The following is a 27822-nucleotide window of genomic DNA, read 5'->3' as shown; positions in this document are numbered from 1 at the left end:
CAGTTATTTGGCTACCTGATTCCAATGAAGAAATAAAAGATGGAATTTTTCTATACTAGTAAGATGGTTTCATTGAAGGAATGTTATGGCTTTTCTGGCATTCTTTTTCTTAAGTTTTTTATTTGATTAATGTCAAGGACAAATGGAGAGTGCCCTGAAAAGAACAGAGTGGAAAAGACCAGGGGTTGAAGTATAGAGCAGGGGCAGGTAGAACGTTAGTCAGGAGACAGGCACAAGTCCAACCCAGTAGAAATCAAAAGAAATTAATGTCAAAGCTGAAGCACAACACAGAATCTTTGTCAAGAAGCAAGGAGTGAGTCAAAGTGCTAAATTCACATTTTAGCTTACTCTACTCTACAAAGAGAGAGAAAGTCAAGGTAAGGATTGAGAGAGACCCAAAATAAAGATGCCGAGATATGCACACCACCATCTTAAATAGACCAGACCATAATACTTCAGGTGCATATGGAAAGAAGCAGAGATCTGGGAGACTGCTCAGCCTGATAACCAATGACGCATAGTAGTAGTGGAGATCAGTTGATGAACTCCCTTATGATGTGCATGCTGCATGTCTTCGAGCCAATCCAGGTCATGCACAACCTACTGTAAATTCTCAAACCTTCTACCTATCAATGTTATACTTGTGCAGAAGAAGAGGTCCTAGAGCAGAACATGCCTTTTGGCCCTGGCAAGCCTTCTCTTGTGAATGAGATATTGAAGGCAGATAAGGTATCAATTTAACCAACCTCAAGTTCCTTTTGTGACTATTACTGGCTAGGCATGGGTGGGCAAAGCAAACAATTTTAGATTACCTATTAACTGAACAGTCCCATTGGAAATTTCCAGGGAATGCAATACTAGGGTGTTGTACCGTGTTAGCCATTATGAATGTAGAGAAAAGCCAAACAAAATGACAACTTTTATTGGCTAACTAAAAAGATTACAATATGCAAGCTTTCGAGGTAACTCAGACCCCTTCTTCAGGCAAGATGTAATACAGAAACTGGAGTTCCCTGTGTTTATATACACACTCTAGGACAAGAAACAACATTGGTAAATCTTTAAATGAGAAATTTTAAATGTAAAAAATTAATAGATTCAATCAGGCTAGGGTTAATTTAACAAGAGAGAGAAGAACAATGTATGGTCAAGATCTTTGGATAAGATAACTGTCCAACAAAGTTTTTTGAAGTTTGTAATGAGTTTTTCAAAACAATGTGGGTCTGTAGACAGGTTGTCTGTCATTCCGAGAGATGCAAACAATCCTCATATCTGACCATAAAACTCTTGTCTTTATTCAATCCATGTTGTAAAGTATTAAATTTTAGCATGAGTTTAACTTCCCATTCTTTTCTCTCTTGCTGTGCCCATTAAGCACTGTGACTTTAAAGTCCCTCTCACAGTGTCCATGGCTGTTGAAGTGGGCCGCTACAGGAACATCTGTGTTGCCATGTTTAATGTGGAACCTGTGTAAATTCATTCTCTGGTGGAGTGTTTGTCCAGTTTCTCCCACATAGAGTGCAGTGTCAAGACATTTCATGCAGAGAATGAGGTAGATTACATTAGATGATCTGCAGGAAAATGATCCCTTTATGTGATGTTCATGTCGGCAGTGTGGTATAACTATACGGTCTGTATCATAAATGTGGGCACATGCTTTGCATCTTTTCCGTAGACATGGAGATGTGCCATTTTCTGTTGGTTCACTGTTACTTCAGTGTGGAAATCACACAGTAACGTTCAGTTGTAAAACTTAGAGACGCACTTATTCAAAACCAACTGAAACACCTGATATGCATAAGGAGGAATGAAGATTACTCAGATTTCTTAAACAGATGGATGGATAAGAACATTTTCAAGCAACAAACACGTCTTGAACTGAATCATCAACTAAAAAGTCAACATAATTTTTAAATTAATGACTGACAGTGTATTTGTTTTTATTAAGGCAAGCTGTGATGAAGATTGCATGAAGTTATTTGTGTTTCTCACTACTCATCAATAGTGTGGTGCCAATTTTGTTTTTCCAGTGGTCTGTTGTAGCGCTGAAACTTAAATCTGCTGAGATGCATTTACAGGAATTCTGAGAAGAAATGAAGACTTTGTGGTATGTTGATCTTTGTGAGACCTGAAGTGTTCATTCTGCTTTGCACTATTTGCTATCATTGGACTTTTTTCACCACACTGTAAACATGTTTGTCTCAGTCAAATTGGTTTGCAAGCTTCTAGCTAAATTGTATAAACGCGATAAATTTGCCCCACAATTAATTTAGATTATATGTTAGCCAGTCTCTTTGGGATAATTTTACAAAAAAAATACTAAATAAAGTGCATGTTTATCAATTAAGAGTCGTGATTTTACCAGAATACATAATAACACAATCCTTATAACTTTACCATTTCTTAAACCAGGGCGGCATGGTGGCACAGTGGGTAGCGCCGCTGCCTCGCAGTTGGGAGATCTGGGGACCTGGGTTCGCTTCCCGGGTCCTCCCTGTGTGGAGTTTGCATGTTCTCTCTGTGTCTGTGTGGGTTTCCTCCGGGCACTCCGGTTTCCTCCCACAGTCCAAAGACATGCAGGTTAGGTGGATTGGCGATTCTGAATTGTGTGCTTGGTGTGTGGGTGTGTTTGTGTGTGTCCTGCAGTGGGTTGGCACCTGCCATGTGCCCTGTGTTGGCTGGGATTGGCTCCAGCAGACCCCCGTGACCCTGTGTTCGGATTCAGCGGGTTGGAAAATGGATGGATTTCTTAAACCAGTTACTAAATACCATAACCCAGTGTTTCTGTCAGTTCTTCTCCATCACATTCCCTTAGCTTAGAAATAGAACATACTGTATATCAAGTGTAATTTAAACTCATAGCAGCCCTCTCACCCAGAGGATACAACAAAAATAACAGAAATAGTCAAGGGAGGAACATACAAAATGGGGAAATCAAAGTATTAAAGAAAGAAAAGTTATACAAGCATGAAGTATATGTTCAGGTTTTGAACCACTGTTTTTAAGATAATGTGGCTCACCCACTTAAATATGATAGTACTACAGCAGTGTCTCTCAGCTCCTAGCTATTCTTCTTACAAATGGTTGGGTGTTTTTCATATCCCCAGCCCAAAATTGGATTCAGCAGGTTTGATGACTTTTCAACCTCCTTCTGAGATTGACTTTGGACACCTAGACTTTGATCAAGGCTCCTTATAAGTTCCTTTCTGGAACCATGTGCTCTCTAGCAGTTTAGAAGTACTGTTACAAATGGGTTAAGCGTTGTCTCTTTCCTTCCGGGCCTCACTTTTTTTATAAAGAGCACCAGACGTGTGTCCTACTGCTGCATTTCCTGACCCCTAATATCCTGATGCTTTCACCCACACCACTTTCTTTCAGATTCATTTGGTGTTCTATCAATGCTCTTTGAGGATACATGTCGTAAAAACAGGGCATTCTGCCCTCTAGCAGTCCCTGAGTTTCCATACTGGCATATGCAGGACATATCCTCTCTTTTGCACAGTTCTGTTTCTTGCCTGGAGGTCATCTTAACCTCATCTTATCAGGTCAAGATATAACCCTGTCCTGTCCTAAATGCTGTACATCATTCTAACTTCTGGGGAAAATCCAATTATATTGCTTATTTATATGAACATTAAATAAATAATGTTAGAGTATACTGTCATTTTCAATTATATGAACATCTGGGAAAAGAGACTAAAGGTGAAAGTGAGATTTAATGTCCTTGTTCATATGGAAGTAAAGTAAGAGACCAAGCAGACAGAATGAGTGGAACAAGAAAATGGGGAATAAAAGCATGGAAGACATTGGAGAGTTTGTGAGAACAGGAGAGCAATTTGCAAAGTAAAATTAAGTTTACAACAAAATGTTGAAAAGGACAGAAAACAAAATGACTTAGAACGGAAAATAGAAATGAAAAAGTCTAAAGTTGCCAGCAGGGGGAGACAAAGAAAATTTAGAAATGGGAAAAGGGGTGCGTGCAGCTTTATTAGCAAGCAGATATGAGAACAAAGCAAGAAATGATAATTGGAAAAACGACAAGGAAGGAGATGTTGGTCAAGAGAGATAAGAGAAATATGCAAAATGTACACAATGCAAAAACTTTCAAATTGCAAAATAAAATGTCAACACACTACTTGGAAAATATGAGCCCCTTGTGTGACTTTTCTGAAATCTCTACTGAAACTCAAGAGGAGACACTTGGCAGACTACTGTGTTACTTTTTCACAAGAGAAAAATCTGAGAAGCATGAGACAAAAGAACTGTCTCCATTTTATTTCTTTCTGATCTCATTGTTGTCTTTGAGAAACCAACAAGATACTGTATTAGCAAGACCTTTTTTGATTTTTCATTCCAATGGGTGAACCCACTTCTGCTGTTTCCCATCTCTTAAAACTGGCTCCTCCACCATCATGAAAATTTCTCGCAGAACTTAAGAAGTTGCTTCAGGTGTTCCTGCTTGTGTTCTTGCTTAATCTGTTAAATCTGCTACTGTAAATGACAAGACTTTGTACCTCACAATGAGTAGCATGGTGGCATGAAACGATAATAATGACTTTGAATATGAAATACTGGATTAGACTGTGATGAGCTTATTTGATTAACATTGTTACTAATGTAGCTTCTTGACACCCATAGTTCAGTTTGAGTTTGTTACAGAATGTTATGCTTATACAGTATATACAATACATAGGCAGTGACAGAAGTAAAGGCATTTGTCACATGTGTGTTCTGAGTGAATTACTGATTGTATGACATGGTGCCATAACTGTAAATTTAAAAGCCACTCACCCTGTTCTGAGGCACTTTTGTGAGGGAAGAATTCACCAAGTAGTAATGGTAAAATTTTTGCTACCAGAGAGGTTTTGTTTCGAGAGGCCAAGTAAATGGCAGGAGTGGAAACAGCATTTCATTTGTTGCAGATCTCAATGAAGTTAATGCAAGAAAAGGGTAATGTTTATGTCAGTTTGTTGATTTATTCCATGGGAAAAGAAGTCAAGAATATATTTAAATCAATTGTGTTTGATGGGGAAGAAGATATCAATAATTTTGAAGTTGTAATTGAGAAATTTGATGAACACTTCACTCTAAAAAGAAACATGATATATGAAAAAGCTTGTTTTCATTAGCGTAATCAAGGTGATTAGAATTCCATTGAAGCCTTTGTTAGAGGGCTGTATGATTTGGCTGAACACTACAATTTTGGAAATGCAAAGGAAGAGCACATGCAGTATAGAATAGTGATGGGTTTGAAGGATAAGTCAAAGTCAGAAAAATTGCAGCTACATGAGAATTTAACACTAATGAAAGCTACTGAAATAGCCCACAGTCATGAAATGATTAAACACCCAACTTCTGCCATGCCTAGCATGATTAAACAACTGGAGAATGTAAACTTTTCTCAGGACAAACCTACTGGTGGCTACAGAAGGGTGCAAACAGATTGAAAAGACCTTGAAGCAAGATAAAAGATAAAATAACCAATTGCACAAGATGTAATAAAGAGCACAGTAAAAGAGAATTCTGCCCAGCAACAAATGATGCATGAAGAAAGCACAAGAAATTGAATCATTTTGCAGTAGTATGCCATATTAAATCTGTACTGGAACTAACATAAAATTGACAAACAGAGTCAGAGGCAATGTTTCTGGGGGTAATTAATATGAAACTGAAACTGTGTCTGCATGGCACATCGACCTTAAGACAGAAGGAAAAGTTTAACATTTTAAGATTGTTTCTGGTGTAGATGCCACAGTGATACCTGAAGCAAGCTGTAATATCCTCATAAAAAGCATCAGCTTAAAAAAACAAATGCCATCTTGAAGAGACAGCCAAACCATACAGCATAAATGTGACAAGACAAGGGCCCATCCCAATATTAGCACAAGTGGAGAGAGAGTTAATAAGAATGGAGGAGGTGGAAATGATTGAGGGAATTTCTGAGCCAATTATTCCACTTATTAAAAAACAGGGTGGTTAGGAGTTGTGAACTTCAAATGACTAAATAAAGCCTTGGTTCTTAAGAAGTATGTCTTACAAACACTTGATGATATCATTCCAAGATTGGAAAATGCAAAAGTGTTCTCCAGCCTAAATGCAGTCAGTGACTTCTGGTGAATTCCTGTGGATGAGACCATTAGGAAGCTGGCCATTTTTGTAACCCTCTTCAAAAAGTGTTGTTTCCATTAGCTTGCATTCAGAATAAACAGTGTTCCTGAAAATGTCTTGATCTGCTGTCCGGTGTAGCGGGGGTCTCCTGCTTCATGGATGATATAATTGTTTATGGACAGACTCAGAAAGAACATGATCAAAGACTAGTACAGGTGCTGAAGGTCAATAAGGCTTCAGATCTTAATTAAGAAGAATGTCTCCGTAAAAAAATGAAGTTACCTTTATGAGAGATAAGATTAACCATGCTGAAATAATTGAAAAGGTCCATGCAATTCAAGACCCTGAAAGACCACAGAAAGAGGATACTTGGCCTGGTTAAGTATCTTTGTATGTACTTGCCAAACAGGTCTGCTGTACTGCAGCCACTTAATGACCTCCTGAAATCAGATGCTGTTTGGTCATGGGAAAAAGTCAAGATGGCACTTTTAATGTTGTAAAGGACATGATGATGCATGCCCCAGTTTTGGCATTTTATGCCAGCAGAGCTTATGGCACTGAGGGAGATGTTGTGCCAAGATATTCCCAGATGTTTTATGCTCTTGTACCTTCACCGCAGCATAAAGAAATTTTGCCCAGATTGAGAAGGAGTGCCTGGTCTCTGTGTGGGCTTATGTGAAATCCTCCTGGTACCTTTCAGGTTTAGATTCATTTAAACTATTGACAGATTACAAGCCAAATCTTAAAGAGGCTCCCCTTCTGTGCCAGAGATTGTAAATTAGGATGATGAATTTTAAAACCACAGCATTGTACACTGCAGCAAGACACTTCTCATAGCACAACATCTTATGATCTGCTGTGAACGTTATGACCTGGAAGAAGAGGTCAAAGCTTTTATCGCATCATTGGAAGGACATACAGTAGGTGTGCTTCACAGAAGAAGATACAGCAGATTACTGAGGCCATAAAACAGAAAGAGTAGATGCAGCTGGTCTTCAAATATACACATCAAAGGTGGTCAAGACTAAAAAAAGCTGTACCTGTCAATATTAGGACATACTTTAGTCAGCAAAACCAGCTCAGTCAATCAAGAGGAATGCTGTTTCATGGATAGAACATTCTACCCTGTATGAGATGTTATGTACTCAGCTGTATTCACAAAGGTTACCAAGGGCTTACTGAGAGCCAGGAACGAACCAGACTCTCTGATTGTTAGCCAGGGATCAACAGAGACATAGAAGAAAAAGTAGTCAATATACTTGGTGCCAATGATGATGACTAAATTACCTTCACAACTCTGGCAACATATTGGCACAGACTTGTGTGTAGATAATGGTCAACAGTTCTTTGTTGTTATAGACTTCTTCCTCTTCATTTTTTTACTTCTATTTGGTATTTGGTACACTGTATTAATCCCCGAGGAGAGAATGTCTTTTCAAATGCTTTTATGTGAGGTTGATGTGCTTGATCAACCTTCTCCATAAAACTCAGTCCTGCACCAACTTTTCTGTTAAACCCTTTTTTCTTCAGTTTTTCTTTAATTTTATCCATTGTTCTCTGTTTTGGCCTCCCTCATTTTCTCTCCCCCCATAATTCCATTCCCATCACTTTTTCCTCACATATTCTTTACCTCTATAATTGCTACTGCATATGTCCTAGCAAGTTTTTACAAAGTTTAAATGATAAAAAAGCATTTTGATCAAAGCTCTCTCTTGTAAATGTATTAGGTTGTACCTTAACACAATTATGCAACGTGGTTTAATGTATTTTGATTTTAAATGTATGCTTGTGGAGGTCATGGGGTTGGGGTTCGTTAATCTGTCAAAACCCACGTAAATATGATGAGAAAATACAAATGTAATAAAAAAAATGGTGTGGCTAGAATTTGAACTTAGGAGACTAGAAGTGAGAGGCAACAACGCAAACCACTATCATTCACATTGTAATCGTCAATTAGTTAATGATCTTTTTATTCCTTGTTTACACATACTGTATGTAAAAGTAAATTTAAACTTGAAACCTGGAGATGTACTAAATGCACGTTTTAATGCTCATGTAAAATATAATCTCATGTGTTATATTTATTCTTGTTATTTGCTGAGGCTGACAATATCATCTATTCATCCATTTTCCAAATATCTAATATCTAATTAAATGTCTAATAACATGTATAATGACCAACATCTAGACCACAAACACTTGTAAATTAGCCAAATGTAATATTTTTTATCATATATTTCTGTTCTGGAAAAAGCTACTCATGATATGTGCTGAAACAAAACCCCCATCAAACTGCAAACTACAACAAACGAGGTATCCCACCATTGAAAAGGCCAGCAAAGCAGGGGTCTTAATTGAGATTGTTATGCTCAGTCTCATGCTTGCATATTATTCAAAACAATCAAAAATGCACCAGCCCACACATTGCACCTGACATTCTGTGGCAGATAGGCAAACACATTTGGTCATTGTGTGACATACAACTTTAACACTGGTCCCAAATGTTGTTTGGAAAAATACTTAAGATATAACAATTGTATTTAACATGGTTTGTAAAGTGCAAGCAAATCTTCTGGCCTGTACACATTGCTTAGTAAGTACACGTGCCCTGCTGACAGTCTTCAGGTTCAGTGCCATAAGGTTACAGTGACATGCAAAAGTTTGGGCACCCTACCTTAAAATATTTGTTACTGTGAATAGTTAAGCGAGCAGAAGATGAACTGATCACCAAAAGGCATAAAGTTAAAGATGACACACATCTTTTCAACATTTTATACAAGATTAGTGTATTGTTTTTGTTTTGTACAAATGCAAAAGTTTGGGCACCCCAAGATACTTTTCCAAAGGTCTCAGACCTTAATTAGCTCATTAGGGCTGTGGCTTATTAACAGTCATCATTAGGAAACCTCAGGTGATGCAAATGGTAAAGCTGTATAAATTCTCTGACTCCTCAAACCTTCTCCCAACAATCAGCAGCCTCTAAGCAGCTGCCTAGCACTGTGAAAGATAAAATAATTGATGCTCGCAAAGCAGGAGAAAACTACAAGAAGATAGCAAAGCGTGTTCAGGTAGAAGTTTCTTAAGTTTGTAATGTTATTAAGAAATGGCAGCTTAAAGGAACAGTGAACGTCAAGTTGAGGTCTGGAAGACAGTGTTGGATAAAAACAGTTTTATGTTCCTAATACACCCTGAGCCCCCCCACCCACCCCTCACTCTAAAGCAAATGTAGGTAGATGCATTTTATAGACAGTGTATTTTAAATAATCTGTACATTTTTCTTATCACTATAGCATGACTAAGTATTAAAAATAATAGCTTATGCTAAGTATATACCACAGCTTGACAATTTGTTAATATTCTGGGATCATTTTTTTAAATAGGCCAAACAAAAGTGCTTTTAGGTGATCAAATGAAGATATAAGGTATGTGACAGATAGGGGGCGCTGTTGTCCCCTTGAACCCTCAGACACCACGTCAGACACCAGATAAAAGTCCAAATATTGACTTTATTATAATAACAGTGCACAAAGCACCATCCACTCCACAATACTCAATAAATAATCAATAATCCAATACAATAATCACTATCCTCCACTCCCAGCAGCTCAGTCACCCTTCCTCCCAACTCGGCTCACTGCTGGGATCTCCCACAGTCCTTTTAAAGTCTTTAACCCGGAAGTGTTTCTGGCCCTCAGTCCATGTGACTTTATAACACTTCCGGGTCAGGTGAAAACTTCTTCTTTTCTTCAACCCGGAAGTACATAATTTCCTCTCTCCCCGTGACTGGGAAGTACTTCCGAGTTATAAGGAAAGTATAAGTCCTTAAGCCTCCCTGCAGCGTCCCCTGGCGGCCCCCACAGTATCCAGCAGGGCTGTGATGAAAGACTCCAAGTTCCATGATGCCCTGCTGGAATTCGGGACCCTTCCATGTTGCAGGGATGGCTCCATCTGGCTGCTTGGGGGTATTGGCCGGGATAAGCTGCCGGCCATATTCCACAGGTATTAATAAAGAAAATTCAATTAAAACACAATATGAAGGACAGTTAACTTGCAGCACCTTAACCTTGGGCTGGATATTAAGTTACAATGTGTATTTGTTATTCCACCACTGTTCGTCCCTTTATGTGAAGTTCTAAACCTGTCCTGTCCTAAACTACTCATATGCTTCCCAAATATATTGGTACCCCCTCCATTCAAATATAAGCCATCACAGCGGAACAGGTGCTATCTTTATCAGAAAAGCCTCTTAATGTCCCATTCTATTCTACTCCAAGCTTTGATCCATACACTAAACATTTTAATGTCCTCAGCAGGACTGCTGTGTGCTACAGGAAGACCTTCAGAGACAACCTTGTAGTCTTGTAACTCCTTAAATTCTGACTACAGAACTGATAGCCTGCCTTTCTTTATGTCATTTGTTCCAACATGGACAATGACATCTATATCCACCCATACTCTGGTCAAGAGTTGCCCTACCTGTAGACCCAAAAGACAATAAACCGTAGAAGAGTGTCTGCCTCTGGAGCGAACCTGCCTTTCGATACCTCTATGGACTAAGTCCACCACTATCACTAACTGTCTCTCATTTTGTGCATGTTTTTTTGAGATGATGCATTGGTTCCTCATACCTGCCTACCACCTGAGTTTTCAGAGTCACTATCCAGATCTGCAAGGTCCTGAAAATGGTTTGATATTTTCAAATCTAGGGTTGATACCTGAGAGCAGAGTGCATTCTTTACTTGCTCCTACAAGACCCACGTAGCTCTACCTCAAATCAAGGACTGACCCATTACTCTACAAAAGCTCCAACATCAAACAGAACTTGTATTAAATTGGCCGCATCATTAAAATTTGTATTATTAAATTTATCAGTTCTCTTTTGATTGAAGTGTAAATTATTTAAATTGCATTATTAAAAAAAAAATGAACTAGTGCAGTTATTTAACATCTGTAATATACTCATCCCTTGACTGCCTGTATCTTTATTTATACCGTAATTACTTTCACATTCTCCCGTTTGCCTACCTTGGTGAATGCTTTCCTAACACAATGCCCTTTTTAAGCCTTTTTGTTGTCACACCCGGTGCTCTTGGTGCTCTTGGTTTTGTACTTGCCTTTCCATATAACTCATGCATAGTGCTTTATATAAAGATTATTTGTACACCCTAATTCCTTCTCACTAAGGAAACATGCATCTTTTTATTGGTAAACAGGGTGTGTCTTACCATGTATGCTCTTCCATGACTCCAAAAAGTTGCAAAATTTGAACCCAATTCCCTTTTCAGGATACAGGAGAAAAAAGTAAAGTAAAAACATTTCAGGGGAGCATTGGTTTGGAGAAACGAAACAGTACAGTAGGCTGCTGTGTCCCTCCCTATTTTCTTTGATTTTTCTCTTGCATCTTGTTTAATTGCAAACACTGACTATTGTGTTGTAATGTTGCTTGAATTTAGGAGAAAAAAAAATGGTTATGTGTTTCAATGGCACCTACATTTGCATTATGAATGAACCCTGTTGTGATCCGCCCAGTTCACTATGGTGTGTGTGACCTTTAACCTGTAGTGCAAGGCAAGCCATTGGTCCGTGAGCGCGTGACACTCTAGTGTGATACTGTCCCATCTGTGCTTGCCTAATAATATCCAACTGCAGAGCCAGAGAACCATATGTCACCACAGGTCTACACCAGCAGTTATAAGACGGAAGTTAAGGTAGGGTTTAGTATGGTTAGTGTGTAGGATAAATGGTTAAGGTTAGGAGTTAGTTAATGTTAGGGCTACTTTTGTTTAGGTTAGGGTTTGGTGTGGTTGGCATGTCAATCAATTTGATTTGTGACGACATATAATTTTTTTAACCAAACTCCTGGTCTAGACATGTGGGCATGTCACTTCCGCCCTGAAACTGCAGGTGTAGACCTGCGTTGACATATGCTGTTGTGGCTTTGCAGATCGATACATCTCTGCTTGCCACTATCCCGTCCCATTGTCTCATGTGTGTGTGGCACTGTGCCATGCGTGCATCATACTGGCCAACGTAACCAATGCTGAAAATCATTCATCGCTACTTGAGATATCTATCTTATATTTAAAATGATAGTTACAGTATGTGACATGCATAGGAAATAGATCCATTGTTAAGAAGGAGTTTCTTTACCACCACTACTGAAAAAGCATTGATTGCCTTTGTCTGCCGTTTGACCACAATTTAGATTCGAGCACTTGTGTTTCATTTAGGTGCAAAGCCGTGGTGCTACATCGGGCAGGATGATGTTCTTTTTCTACAATCTATTGTGGACGCACTCACTTCCATATTTTTTGTGGATCCTAAGTAACATGGGCTTTCTGTGTATTGTAATCATGCACCCCTGCCCACTGTGAAAATCTAGTGCTCCCGTACTTAACCTTTCACTTGCTCATGCTGCCTCTGAATATGTGAAAAAGCCCAATAAAACAATGACTGATGCTTGCAACTGCAACGGCTGGTGCCACATCCAATTGGTGCTGCTGTTTCACGTTGCTGACTTATGCCACTGCTATAATGGTTAGAGAAGCACAACAGAACGAAATTCACAAATTATTCAAAGGTTTCAAGGCAACGCGGCATCCTTACATAATAGAACATGAATGCAAGTCCACAGATTGAAATTGTTGAACCACCTTGGAAACGTATCGACGTACTGTACGCAAAAAAATTTTTCTAAGAAATGGTTGTGGGGGGAGGGGTGTTATGAAGATTTCTGTACCCCATTGAATTTAGTGTCCCCCCTGAATCAGGTCTTCTGTGTTTTTGCCTGTACAGAAACCTTAGCCCTTGATGATCTGAAGACATTAAAGAACAGGACTAACTGACATAGCTAGAGAGGAAAGGCTGAAGTTAAGTCCTTAGTCCTCTCATGGGCCCTATACACATATGAGCCAGCCCTGCCTAAATTGTGCACCATCTTTCTATTCCTATTGGCAGAGCCAAGGATCACTCACAGGGCCTTCTATTTGGTGGCATGTAAATTTTAGAAAATGTATTTATTTATTGAGTTTCTGTAAAAAGATACAAATAAGATGTAACAGTATCTATCATTACTTAAAATTGCCTTTTCTTTTTCTATCTAGAAAAAATAAACAACTCACACGTCATTCTAAAATTGTAATAATTCTAAACACCCTTTACCGTTCAATTCGTATTTTTTTTTTTTTTGCACCTTTTCCCTGACTCTCTGAAAAAGGCAAAGCATAATATAACTATACTAATATATATATATATATATATATATATATATATATATATATATATATATATATATAATATAGCCATAACTACGACATTTTTCTGTCGTTGATTTAACTTGCGGCAGCAAAATGTAACAGGACATCAAAATAGTATTAGAAAATCGGGTATTATAGTAAAACGTATACTTTTTGTATCAAAATACTGCCGTTTTTCTCTGAGAATGCCGCTTAGCTTTGTGGAAATTCTAAAAGTTTATCTATATATTTTATTAATACGAAAAAATTTTGAAAACAACAAAGTGATCGTTAAATCGATAGCATTTAAAAACATTGACGTATCTGTGCCAAACCCTTAACAACCTTTACCGAAAAGGTCGACACACTTTATCGCAAAGGCCACTGGGAAGTGAAGTCTTTGTAGTTTTTTTTAGTAATGCTAAGTGCGCAAGCGTGCCCTGAAGACGAGTTCGCGCAAACGTCAAATAAGAACCTGAAAAGTAATAAGCAAACTTTTTTTATTTTAGCAAAGGGAACGTCAAGGAATGTTTTATATGCAGCGGCTTTGACTTGACAGCTTCACTACGGAGAAGAACCAGGAACTCGGACGATCCTTTACGCCTGGCAGTCTTGTAAGTAGAAAATCGAGCAGAATCCAATGTTGATGCGTTAAAGCCGCGATGATAGAACTGATCCAAGTGGCAGATGCGCCTCTTTATTATTGTTGTCGGAGTATAACTATGTTCTGTTTTCATTAAACTGCTTTCAACTATAAAAAGAAAGGTATGTAGTATGCAGAGAAGGCAACAATTTGTCGTTTTGTCGCGTCATTTAATAATGTGATGTTTCTAAAGCTGAATCGAAAGCGAAAGATGGCATAAACAAAACAAATGAAAGACGTGACGCAGCGCCTGACAAAAGCCATCGAAAGAACGCTTCATCAGTCACGTGTGCAAGTGAATGGTGTACATTTTCTAAACGCAGTTAGGGACAGGCATATTTTGTGTGCACAGTATTGAAGAAAATAATAATACCTAAATAGCAAATTCACAAAATATAATTATTAAATGTATAAGTCGAATCCGGAGAGGGTTGAGCTGAGCACGTTCTCTCAGACACCAGATTGCGTTGTTTGTATATTAACATAAATTGTGACAGTTAAGTGACCCAGTGAGTGTGAATAGACCCTGGGATACACTGTCACTTTACCAAGGGTTGTGCCTGCACCAAGCCGTCATGCTTTCAGCACTAGAGGTGACTCTGGTTCAGCGCAGGACACTTAGCACTAAGTCAAACATACAGCGTCTCCTAATAAATGGAAGGGATGGGGAAACTGCATTACCTCCTGGAAATGTAAAGCATCACACCTAACCACCGGCATACTTTCATTCATTTACTTGTTTTGAAGTATAGTTTTATGCTTTAAAATTACAGACCAACAGTGCCACCGTAGTTAGCATTGCTGCCGCATATATCATGTGTGCATCTGGTTAAAAAAGTACTGTATTCACTCCTTTGGAATTTTTCACATTTTATTGTTATACAGCATTGAACCAAAGCGGATTTAAATTGGCTTTTTTGACGCTGATCAATAGAAAAATACTTGTTAATGTCAAAGTGAAAACAGATCGTTGCAAAAAATGTAACGCACAGAATATTGTTAATTAGTAGATGCACCTTTGCCAGCCATGATAGCCTTGAGTCTGTGTGCACAGGTCTCACTCTGCCCGCGTTGCAGATTTGGACGTTGTAATTTTTCTCCATTCTTCTTTGCAAAACTGCTTAGTCAGGTTGCATGAACATTGAGAGTAGACAACCTTTTTCCAAGTTCAGCCACAAACTCTCACTTAGATTGAGATCTGCATTCTGAATCAGCCACCACAGGACGTTAACATTTTTGTTTTTGCCCATTGTTTTGCCAGTTTGGCTTTATGTTTGGGGTTGTCTTGCTGGAATTCAAATCTTCTCTCAAGGCATAGGTTTCTTGCAGACTGCAGCAGGTATTCTTCCAGGATTTCCCTGTACTTTTCTGCATTCACTTTACTTTACCTGGGGGGCTGGTACTGAGGAACATCACCACAGCATGATACTGGCCACCACCATACTTAACAATGGAGATAGTACATTTTTGATTATGTGCAGCGTTTAAACAGGGAGTTTAGTCAAATGGGCAAAACCTGAGGTGTCATATGCTTTTTTTTGTTTTGTTTTTTTAAACAGCGACTTTCTCTTTGCCACTTCCCCTTAAAGCTGTGACTGGTGGAGCAGCCAGGCAACAGTTGAATGTCTGCATGGTCTCTCAAATTTTAGCTACTGTAGCCTGTAACTCCTTCAGAGTTATCACAGGTCAGTGGGTGACTTCACACACTGGTTGCCTTTTTCTTGCATGATCACTCAATTTTTGTGGATGGCCTGCTCAAGGTAGTTTTACCCCTGTGCCATATTCTTACATCTTAATGACTGATATAACTGGGCTCCAAGGATTGTGTATTTTCGTGTCCCTATCCCCCGAGTTTTTTGGACTGTTTTTTGCCTTTATTGTTTAGGTTAGGCCATGAGACCAACCCAGCACAAGTTGGATTTTCCAGTTATAGGTACATTTATATTACAGTCAACTGAAGCCCCTTGACTAAAGACATTTTAGCTCCATTTAACTAATTGTGTGACCTCTGAAACCATTTGGACGCACCTGTGATAACACTGGTGTGTCATGTTAAAGTGGGTGAATGCTTACGTAGTCAATTATATTGTGTTTTGTATTTGTTATTAATTTAGACCCCTTTCCAGGGATGTTTTCAATTTGATTTCCTTTCTGATCAATGTCAAAAAAAGTCTATTAATTTTACTACATTGAATCACAGTGTGACAATAAAATGTGAAAACGTCTAAGGGCCGGTTTATACTTCACCGGCAGAACGCATACATGCGTGCATCATGGCTGTCATGCATTCCCATCATTCATTTGATGTGTCCTCTGAGCACATCCTCAGAAATTAATGTGATGCATACGCGAGTTGCAGTACCAGCAAAATGTTGGGGGGCACAGTGTAATAATGTTGGAATGTAACATCAGTCTCTGTTTACTATCTACATGTGACAGAAAGCAGCTATGCGTATCCTCCATGATCGATATGCGCCGTTCGATGTTTGATGAATGGTTCAATGTGGTGAAGCAAAATGCCGACATACATATGCATTTGTTGTGCTTTTATATTCAAGCACAATACATTTTAAAGGTCTTGCATACCATCTTCTGTGCCATCTTCACAATAGCATCAGAATGTACAGCGGCATATTTGAGCCACAGAGAAAAAATGTTAGGGACACAGTGAAAAGGTGCATTTTGTGATTAAAGTGGATATTTCTGCTTAAATCTCGAAATATCCAGTCTAAACTCATAGTTTATATAATCATTGAATTAGACCGTTGTAAACGTCATCTTAAAACCGACCCAGTATTAATCGCTATGTGCTTCTTGGCTTCCTCCTGCATTGAGAGTAGCAGCAAGCAGCAATTGCCACAGAGAACACATCAAATGTATATTCCAGCTCTCTGCACATTTAGAATCCTTAAATTTATACTTGATATCACTTTCATGATGAAATGCATTATATTATGTATATTACATTTTACAGGTAAATTGTTAACTTCATTTAAATAATGAATACTGTTAATAATTACAAATGTGGGAGTGACATGGTGGCGGAGTGGTTGCCCTGCTGTTTTGCAGGGAGTCATGTCCCTGATGTTCCCTGCCTGGAGTTTGCACGTTTTCCTGGTGGGTTTCCACAGTGTGCTCTGGTTTCCTTCCAAAAAAATGCAGGTTTGGGGATTTATTGATGCTAAAATGACATTAGTGTATGAGAATGTTTGTGTTCACCTTGCGATGTTGCTCCGTCCAGTTATTGTTTCTGCCTTGCGTCTGATACTTGCTGCAATGGGCGTATCCCTGGATTGATGGATTTAATCATTAAACATCCATCCTTTTCAGAGATATTATGGCTAGGTGTCCTCGGAATTTAATGGGTGTTTCAGGCAATTCACAACACAGCGAAGCCAAACCTGTTCTCAACATGATGTTATTTTGCACTGCCACCTAGTGGAATCTTCCAGATTTACATAAAGTACGCTTCAAGTATAAACAGTACAAAGCTTAAGTAGCAGTAGTGTCCACAGGAGCATGTATCGCATTAAGTATAAACCAACCTTAGGGGTGAATACCTTTATAAGCACTGTATGTATGTGTTTTTTTTCCCAGGTACTCTGTTTTCCCACCCTCATCCCCCAAGGTTTGTGTTAACTGAAAATTCCAATTTGGCCCAATGTTACTGTTTGTGTGTGAGAGTAGGCATTGTGATGAAATTTTGAATATTTAATTTTAGTACTTAGGGGTAATCATCATTAAAATATCTTTGTTAATGTGAGTGTACATGTGGCCTTCAAACTGACCAACTGATTTTACAATGTGGTACACGGTTGCATTTTTTAAAGTAATTTTTCTCACCCTTCTTTTTTTGTTTTCTATTTACCCAAACCAGTAAGTCATTGTTAAGTTTCTTTTGGCCAGGTCTGTTCCTGCAGCTCTTGGCACAAAATAGGAAACCCATGGCCCACACACCCACATTCACTGACACTGAATCCATTTTATTGTAGCAATGTAATCTAACATGAATGTTAATCGGTGTGCTCCTGCTTCCTAAACCTGACACAGGCACAAATTTTTTGCACACAGTTTTTTTATAGTGGGAAAGGCTTTTTAATTGTTTCCCACTACACAGTAAATAAGCATAGGTATACAGCACTGTTCTTCTCTTTCTCTCCCTGTCTCTATTTCTATCTCCAGTCCTCCTCCAGCAAGCTTTGTTACCTTCCTCCTGACTCTGGCTCCTGGGGCAGTGGCAGCAGGCACCTTTTATGTAATCCCCGGGGTATTTCCGGTCCCGTAGGATTAGTCTGGAAGCACTTCTCGGTAAGATGGGAGCCCGATGACGTAGGGCTCAGTAGTTCCTGCAGCACCCCCTTGCGTTATCCCCAGAACCGACCAGGGCTGAGCCACCAAACTTCAATTTCCAGCAAGCCCTGGGGGAATCTGTGGTACCATAGCAAATCAGGGGGGCTGCCACCTAGTGATCCAAGGGAGATAATGCCCAGGGTACGATCTCTCCGCTGGTTCTTCCACCTTGGCGGTATCTGGCCGGGCAAGGACACCAACCATTTAACACGGGATACACAAGAATGTAATTTAGTTTATAGGAAATTTAGAAAGTATATTTTGTAGTTGCTTCAAATACATAAAACGTCTTAAATGTTTATTTTTTCACTTGTTAGTTTTAAGGTTTCCCCAGTATTAATGTGAAAAATGCATCTGTAGTAAAGTTTAATTTTAACTTTGCATCAATTGTCTTATTCCAGTTTTGTCAATATAAATGTTTAGAATGTAAGTATGAAGATAATTATATAGAAAAAACATTTTAAAATCAGTTTTAGTTTTTTTAAGACATTGTGCTTCTCCCTCCAATAACCAGGAAACCATCATGTTAGTGGCATAATAAAAGATACATTCTGGAGTTTCGGAATTTTTATAATGGTCTCTATTCTGAAAGACTACTTATACATTTGAACATGGCCTATATAGAAAAATTATAGCAAAACAGTATTTGTTATCTAAATCTTACAGCTACAGTAGTCAACTAACTTAATGTTTTTTATATTTCTGGAAAATTTCAGACATTAGTGTGCTTTGGTAGCACAGCAGAGTGGTGCATTAGTTTGCAATGTCTGCCTGAATACCCCCAGAAGCCTGCTTTGAATCATAGTTTGGTCATTGTGTAGGTGGAGGTTACAGATTATTTAGCACATTCATGCAAAACTAACATCACGCAGGCTAGCTAGTACACTTTGTTTGCATATTTATATTATTATATTTTAAACAGCAGTATAATTGGATTGACATGCAAAAATGTGATTTTGGTAACTGTTTTTCTATGCTGATCTAAATAATTAATTAGAGGACCATCTTAAGGATGGCTTGGAGATGAGTATGTACATAGGAAATTAAAAGGAAAAAGAGAGTAGCGGTGCTGGTCGTTGTTCTGATGCATAACAGTTCCCCTTCCCCTTCATGGTAGTTTTTGAAATTGGATAGCTCAGTACAAGCTGCTGGTCCTGAGTATTTAAAGGTGTGTGACTAATGAATGAAATAAAGTTTCTTAAAATTTAATTTACTTTCACAAGTTTAATTTAGTGTCGAGTAACCCACTTTTTCTCAGTCCTTATTACACTTCTTCTGGGCAGTCTTTCCAGTCTTTCAGCAAATCCCCAACTGCTATGGTATTTTTAATTAATACAAAATGGTTTTGACACCAAAAGAAAAGATGGCTAAACTTGCTTTTACCAGGATATGCTTTTTAGTTGCTTGCTTCATTGCCAGTATGATGTAATGAAAAGTCAAGGACAGTGTATACCGTGATAAACAACAAGCAGCCCATTGTTTTATAAATGCAGCTGCTTAAAACATCAGCCTTGAGAGATGCTTGTACATCATGTGACTTTCATTGGAACGGCCCAGTATCCCATATATGGGTCTTTCTGGCTCAACCTTAATTGTGTAATTGATCAAAAAATACATTTTGGTAAAATGATATGGATACCTGCACAGTTTATGAAGTAATGATTGACAGTTTTGATCAAGTGATGAACATTAGGTAATGGTGGGAAGAACTAGAAGGAGGTGAGTGTTTTGCATAGATGATAAGAATGTAATATAAATCAATGCTCTTCTTAGTTGTGGCACTTGCACCATGGTCAAGTCTCTTTGTTACACTGTTGTGTAGTAAAAGATTTTTTTTTGCACTTCCATCTGGGCGCCGTGAATGCCTTTTTTCAACGTGTCAGTGGAAAATGTGCCGGAGCCAAGCTGAGCCAAAGCCCCTTCTTACTGTGCCCATAAAAGTATATCAGTGAAAGGATGACTCCAGGTGAAAGACCCATGGCTACCACCTTGGATGACATACAAGGGTCTCAACGGATAGGCAGAAATTCCTGCAGCGTACCACTTCATTCTGCCACAGCAATGCAGTATTGAGAGTGCTGAATCAGGCAGGTGGAATTTTAGCATAGGTTAGGACAGTGTTATTGCATAACATATAGTTTGTTGCAGGCAGGTACAGGATTATGTGAAAGTGGTATGTGTGAAAAACTGTAAGTTTGTATAAAAAATGGGTGAAGCTCAGTCTAGGTGAGTATAGTGTTTATATGGTCTTATGTGTAACAGTGAGGAAATAAGAAATCTCTTGCGTGAGTGTTTGTCAAAATATTGAGTGGTAAGAGGATTGGTGTAAGAATATATATATATATATATATATATATATATATATATATATATATATATATATATTAATATAATATACTAGCCAACCCGCGGCGTAGCATAGTAGTAGTTTTGCTGCTTTGCGGTAAGGAGACTCTGGAAGATTGTGTGTTCGCTTCCCGGTTCCTTCCTGTGTGGATAGTGCTTTGAATACTGAGAACACCGCTATATCAATGTAACGAAGTATTATTATTCCTATGTGTCCAGCGCCCTCTCTTGCGTGAGCGCGCGTCTGTATGTGTGTGTGTGTGTGTGTGTGTCACACACTCTCGCTGCACGTGGTCCTGTAGGTAAACGCCACAAAAATAATATATTGATAGCTGAACACTTCCGGAAAGACACAGTTATCTAAAAGGAGAGAAAAAAATGAACATTTGCAAAATCCGTAACGGTGCTTTCAGTAAGTACAATGCACACGCATTTAATTTCATTCAGCGATTCAGTTCCGAGACAAACATGCCTCTTCTTACCTGGTCCTCCCCCGTCCACCTTCGTTTTCTAAGCTTACACACCCCCTGGTCATGTGTCCGCTTGCAAGAGCAAGTCACGGAGACCTGCCCACCAACATTAAGACCATGGCGTAGTTGAGAAACACTTTTTTAATGTCTTTTAAGCACAGGGGAAACAATGTACATGTGAAATATCCGTAATGTAATAAGCCACCAAGAAAAGTAACATGCTATGCTATGCACAGAAGTGAAAACAAATTCAAGCCCGGTGTATTTTTTAACTGCCTTGTGGGGCTGTAGTAGTGTTGTTGGTTTGCAGTAAGGAGACTCTGGAAGATTGTGTGTTCGCTTCCCGGTTCCTTCCTGTGTGGATTAATAATAATAATAATAATAATTGCGCTTTGAATACTGAGAATCAGTATCGGTATATCAATGTAACGAAGTATTATTATTCTTATGTGTCCAGCGTGCTCTCTCTCCCGCGTGCGCGCGTGCCTGTATGTGTGTGTTTGTCACACGCTCTCGCTGTCTCTCTCGCTCGCTCGCTGCACGTGGTCCTGCAGGCAAACGCCGCAAAAATAATATATTGATTGCTGAACACTTCCGGAAAGACACAGTTGTCTAAAAGGAGGGAAAAAAATAAACATTTGCAAAATCCGTAACGCTCCTTTCAGTAAGTATAATGCACATGCTTTTGTCGGCCAGTTTTTGCCAGCCGACCGTCGTCGCACGGTCATTCAGCGATTCAGTTCCGCGACAAACATGCCTCTTCTTACCTGGTCCTCCCCCTCCACCCTCGTTCTCTAAGCTTACACACCCCCTGGTCATGTGCCCGCTCGCAAGAGCAACTCACGGAGCCCCGGCCACCAACTTTAAGACCATTGGATGAAGCAGGTGAGACGCTAATGAAACAGAGGCACAGGGCTTATTGATTTTTAAAGACTGCTTCCTTCATTGTGTTTTGAGAGGGAAACATACAATTGTCCGTGACTTACAATTGGAGGACAGCTGACGCTAATGAAACAGAGGCACAGGGCATATTGGTTTTTAAAGACTGCTTACTTCATTGTGTTTTAACCTCAGTTGTAAAGGATTGTTTTAAGGATCCCATGGGATACCCCTCGCAAACTGTTTTACACGCAGCATATGGCGATTCACCTCCGTGAGAAACATGCCTCTATGAACAGTCAACGTGGCTCGGAGGTGCATGTGGCCTCTACGACAGATGAATATAAATGATGCCGTTTTTTCTGTGTCGTCGCGTCCAAGTTGGTGGGCGTGGCTCTGCGAGTTGTTGTCGCATCCAATGGTCTTAGAGTTGGTGGGCGTGGCTCCTTCCTGTGTGCACCATGGGTGTCTTACTTGTTAGCGGCTTAGTGAATCCACGCCCCTTCCGGCGTGCTTTCCATGATTGGCTACTTGTCTTCTGGCTTAGTGAATTATATATATATACTAGCAAAATATATATACACACACACACACATATCAATATATATAAACACATACATACACACACATGCATACACATATACATATGCACATACATACATAGTGCGTTGTAACACGGGCTGTGATTGTTACATGGGAGGGAGACGACAAATCACAGCTTCCCGCTTTCTAATCGGGCCTGTGATTGGTGCTTTGACTGATGTCCAGATCCCACAGTATCTCCCCTTAGGAGAGGCGTTAGCCAAGTGTAATTGAATAACGGTGCTGCAAATTTAGCTTTACACCTGTTTTTAAGGCTTATTGACTGAAAAGGGGCTTTCATGAAAAAAGTTAGGGTTTTGCTACAGGATACACCCTCCACAAGTTAAGGAAGTAAAAGTAAAGGTATATATTTCTGTTTTATTTAAACCTTTTAAGTTTGCATGCGGGCAGTATGGTGGCGCAGTGAAAGGTGCCAGTTAGGAGACCCGGGTTCGCTTCCCTGCGTGGAGTTTGAATGTTCTCCCCGTGTCTGTCTGGGTTTCCTCCAGGTACTCCGGTTTCCTCCCACAGTCCAAAGACATGCAGGTTAGTTGCATTGGCGATTCTAAATTGTCCCTGGTGTGTGGGTGTGTGCGCCCTGCGGTGGGCTGGCACCTTGCCCGGGGTTTGTTTCCTGCCTTGTGCCCTGTGTTGGCAGGGATTGGCTGCTGTATTTAGGATATAGCGGGTTGGATAATGGATGGATGGACATTTGTATGCATAGCCGTATTTGCCCGTTTTCGTTTTTTTTCTTTGTTCAGTAATATTTCAGTAAACCCGGAGCTTGTCAGTTCAAATCCTGGTACTGACACCACTGTGTGACCCTGAGGAAGTCACTTCACCTGCCTGTGCTGCAAAACACAAAAGTAATGTAACAAATTGTACCTCAGATGTTGCAAGTTGCTGGAATAAAGGCATAAGTCAAATAGATAAATATGTATTATACACATAGGAACTATTCATTTATTTTCAGTTAAGTCATCTGCAGCAAACCTTTATAAATGAGGGTTTCTCCTGTTTCTTCTTCATTGAGGTTTTCTCTTGGAGAGCTTTTTTCATTACATTGAAAATTAAAGCAGCAGCTGCCAAAATATGTAGCTTTCTTATTAATTTTTCAACATTGTGTAAAATAACTTTATAAAGTAACATAAAAGGTTTAAATACTGGTTATCCTTTTACACTAAAATATTACTAAAGAGATACAAAAAAAGTAAAATGCATATGTTGTTTTTCTTTAAGGAGATTAAATATTACTGAAGAAAGAAAAAAAAAAAAACTAAAACAGCCAAATGGGGCTATGCATACGAACTTAAAAGGTTTAAATAAAACAGAAATGTATACCTTTATTTTTACTTCCTTAACTTGTGGAGGGTGTATCCTGTAGTAAAGCCCTAACTTTTTTTGTGAAAGCCCTTTTCAGTCAATAAGTCTTAAAAACAGGTGTAAAGATATTGACAATAAGCTACGCAAACCCACCAAGACATGGAATCGTTTAAATCAAGGCGCTGCGCTACCTTCTTCCAGATTGACCCCAAGGCGTTCATATTTTTCCAAAGCAGTTCTGGTCTCCATCGGCATCTGTAGCCGAGTCGAAAAACACCATCCCATACTATTAGCTAACGATTAACACATTTCTATATGTACTGTAAGCATACAATACAACTGATAATATGTTGCGCTTATTTATCTGGTGTACCGACATTTTTGCGCGTTTAACGGCTGAAATCCAACGTGGTTTGTGCCCTTCAGAATGAAAACAGTTTGCATATACCTTTTTAATAAAAGGCGAGCTTTTAAGCCAATCACCCCGAAAATGCACACATTTAATTGCACATGTGTTAATATGCATGCTTACACACTGTTTCTTCTTCATTGAGGTTTTCTCTAGCATGTAGATCGGGGTAATTACATTCACGGCATTCGTAGTCTGAATCACAATCTGATTGTATGGGTGGTTACCTACCAGAAACGCTTATGGTTGGCCAGCAAGTCAGCTAACATCAGCCACGGTGCCTTCAGTTGTGAGAAGCAGATCATAGAATGGTTGAAAATAGTTTACTGTCAAATAATGCAAAGAGTACGCGACACGTGTTTCGCCCTAATTCTTGGCTCATCAGGCGTACACATTCACTGCACTCGCTTACGGGAATCGAACCTCGGACGTCAGTGCTAGAGGCAAAGCCCCTAACATTTCGGCACGGTGTGTGGTTCGTTTATTTGACAGCATGTAGATCGGGGTAATTACATTCACGGCATTCGTAGTCTGAATCACAATCTGATTGTATGGGTGGTTACCTACCAGCTAACGCTTATGGTTGGCCAGCAAGTCAGCTAACATCAGCCACTGTGCCTTCAGTTGTGAGAAGCAGATCATAGAATGGTTGAAAATAGTTTACTGTCAAATAATGCAAAGAGTACGCGACACGTGTTTCGCCCTAATTCTTGGCTCATCAGGCGTACACACTCACTGCACTCCCTTAAGGGAATCGAACCTCGGACGTCCGCGCTAGAGGGGCTTCGCAGCGGTGAAGTATTGCTTTTAAATTTTAATTAAGAAGAAAAGAAAACCTTTTTAAATTGAGGGAAAATATACCAATAACAATATGTTAAGGATCTGTTTTTTTGTGAAGCTGCCTTTACACAGCATGTCCGCTGTTTTATAAACGAACGCCATATAAGGCCGTCCTTTCTCCTTCAGTCAGTTCACGTGATTACGTGTGAGGCATGATGACGCGATACGCAACCCCCGCAACCCCGCCTCCCACGGCCAGCGAGCTGCAGTCCATTACTGTATATGGACAAAAAAGAGGTTCCAGTTATGACCGTTACGCTTTGAATTTCGAAATGAAACCTGCCTAACTTTTGTAAGTAAGCTGTAAGGAATGAGCCTGCCAAATTTCAGCCTTCCACCTACACGGGAAGTTGGAGAATTAGTGATGAGTGAGTGAGGGCTTTGCCTTTTATTAGTATACTAGCAAAATACCCGCGCTTCGCAGCGGCGAAGTACTGCTTTAAAATTTTAAATAATAAACTGAGGGAAATTATACCAATAATTATTTGTTAAGGATCTCTTTGTATACCATGTTGTCAGTTCGCCCCTCCGGTTGTAATATGACCAAGTTGTGCGCTGAGCTTACTCTTGAGCATGCAACGTATACTTGGCCATGTGAAAAGCAAATCAAGAACAGCAAGACCGCGCCAGCTGCGGAGCTCAGCTTGGAGCGAAATGAAGTGAATGAAATGAGGTGAATGGGAGGGGAGATGATCACGTGACTCCAACACCCGCCTTAACTCTCCATCCCTCCACAAACACACAAACACAGTCTCTCGGATCCCAACTCTCCTTTATATATATATATAGATAAATAGCAAAATACCCGCGCTTCGCAGCGGAGAAGTAGTGTGTTAAAGAGGTTATGAAAAAGAAAAGGAAACATTTTAAAAATAACGTAACATGATTGTCAATGTAATTGTGTTGTCATTGTTATGAGTGTTGCTGTCTTTTATACAGTATATATAATATACACACACACACATATATAAACATATATATACATATACATATATACATATCTACATATATATATACATATACACATCCACATATATATATACATATATATATATATACACATATCAACATATATATATAAACATACATACACACACACATACATATATATATATATATATATATATATAGTATATATATATATATATATATATACATACAGATACATATATATACACACATATATATATACACATACAGATATATAAAGTATCTATCTATCTATCTATCTATATATACACACACACACATATATATATATATATATATATATATATATATATATATAATACTAGCAAAATACCCACGTTTCGCAGCGGAGAAGTAGTGTGTTAAAGAGGTTATGAAAAAGTAAAGGAACATTTTAAAATAACGTAACATGATTGTCAATGTAATTGTGTTGTCATTCTTATGAGTGTTGCTGTCATATATATATACACTAGCAAAATACCCGCGCTTCGCAGCGGAGTAGTGTGTTAAAGAGGTTATGTAAACATATATATACATAAACATATATACTTATATACATATCTACATATACACATATCTACATATATACATATTATATATATATAATATATATATATATATATATATATATATATATATATATACATATAGACATCCACATATATATACATATATCAACATATATATACACATACATATACACACATACATACATACAGACATATATATCCATCCATCCATCCATTGTCTCCCGCTTATCCGAGGTCGGGTCGCGGGGGCAGCAGCTTGAGCAGAGATGCCCAGACTTCCCTCTCCCCGGCCACTTCTTCTAGCTCTTCCGGGAGAATCCCAAGGCGTTCCCAGGCCAGTCGAGAGACATAGTCCCTCCAGCGTGTCCTGGGTCTTCCCTGGGGCCTCCTCCCGGTTGGACGTGCCCGGAACACCTCACCGGGGAGGCGTCCAGGAGGCATCCTGATCAGATGCCCGAGCCACCTCATCTGACTCCTCTCGATGCGGAGGAGCAGCGGCTCTACTCTGAGCCCCTCCCGGATGACTGAGCTTCTCACACAATCTTTAAGGGAAAGCCCAGACACCCTGCGGAGGAAACTCATTTCATCCGCTTGTATTCGCGATCTCGTTCTTTCGGTCACTACCCATAGCTCATGACCATAGGTGAGGGTAGGAACATAGATCGACTGGTAAATTGAGAGCTTCGCCTTGCGGCTCAGCTCCTTTTTCACCACGACAGACCGATGCAATGCCCGCATTACTGCGGATGCCGCACCGATCCGCCTGTCGATCTCACGCTCCATTCTTCCCTCACTCGTGAACAAGACCCCGAGATACTTGAACTCCTCCACTTGGGGCAGGATCTCGCTACCAACCCTGAGAGGGCACTCCACCCTTTTCCGGCTGAGGACCATGGTCTCGGATTTGGAGGTGCTGATTCTCATCCCAACCGTTTCACACTCGGCTGCGAATATATATATATAGCAAAATACCCACGGTTTGCAGCGGAGAAGTAGTGTGTTAAAGAGGTTATGTAACCATATATATACATAAACATATATACATATATATACATATCTACATATACATATATATATATATATACATACACACATCCACATATACATATATATGTGTATATATAATATATATAAATAT

The 27822-nt window shown here is 39.3% G+C and overlaps 2 protein-coding genes across 5 annotated transcripts in view; both read left to right on the top strand.

The window, feature by feature from the left end:
• The window catches only part of LOC114654705 (metalloproteinase inhibitor 3-like), a 756439-nt gene that overhangs the window by 278642 nt on the left and 449975 nt on the right, over positions 1-27822 (top strand). The gene's annotated exons all lie outside the window — the stretch shown is intronic.
• Positions 13758-27822, top strand: part of fbxo7 (F-box protein 7) — a 66080-nt gene continuing 52015 nt past the window's right edge. For 2 of the 4 annotated variants that reach the window (XM_028805455.2, XM_028805437.2), the window contains exon 1: positions 13759-13957. The gene's annotated coding sequence lies outside the window, so the exon portion shown is untranslated. The other 2 variants (XM_051929513.1, XM_028805445.2) reach the window with 2 other exon arrangements.

Source organism: Erpetoichthys calabaricus, chromosome 1 (genome assembly GCF_900747795.2).
Source record: "Erpetoichthys calabaricus chromosome 1, fErpCal1.3, whole genome shotgun sequence".
In the NCBI taxonomy this organism is placed as follows: Eukaryota; Metazoa; Chordata; class Cladistia; order Polypteriformes; family Polypteridae; genus Erpetoichthys; species Erpetoichthys calabaricus.
The sequence above is the reverse complement of the archived record's forward strand: the minus strand, read 5'-3'. Positions and strand labels throughout refer to the sequence as shown.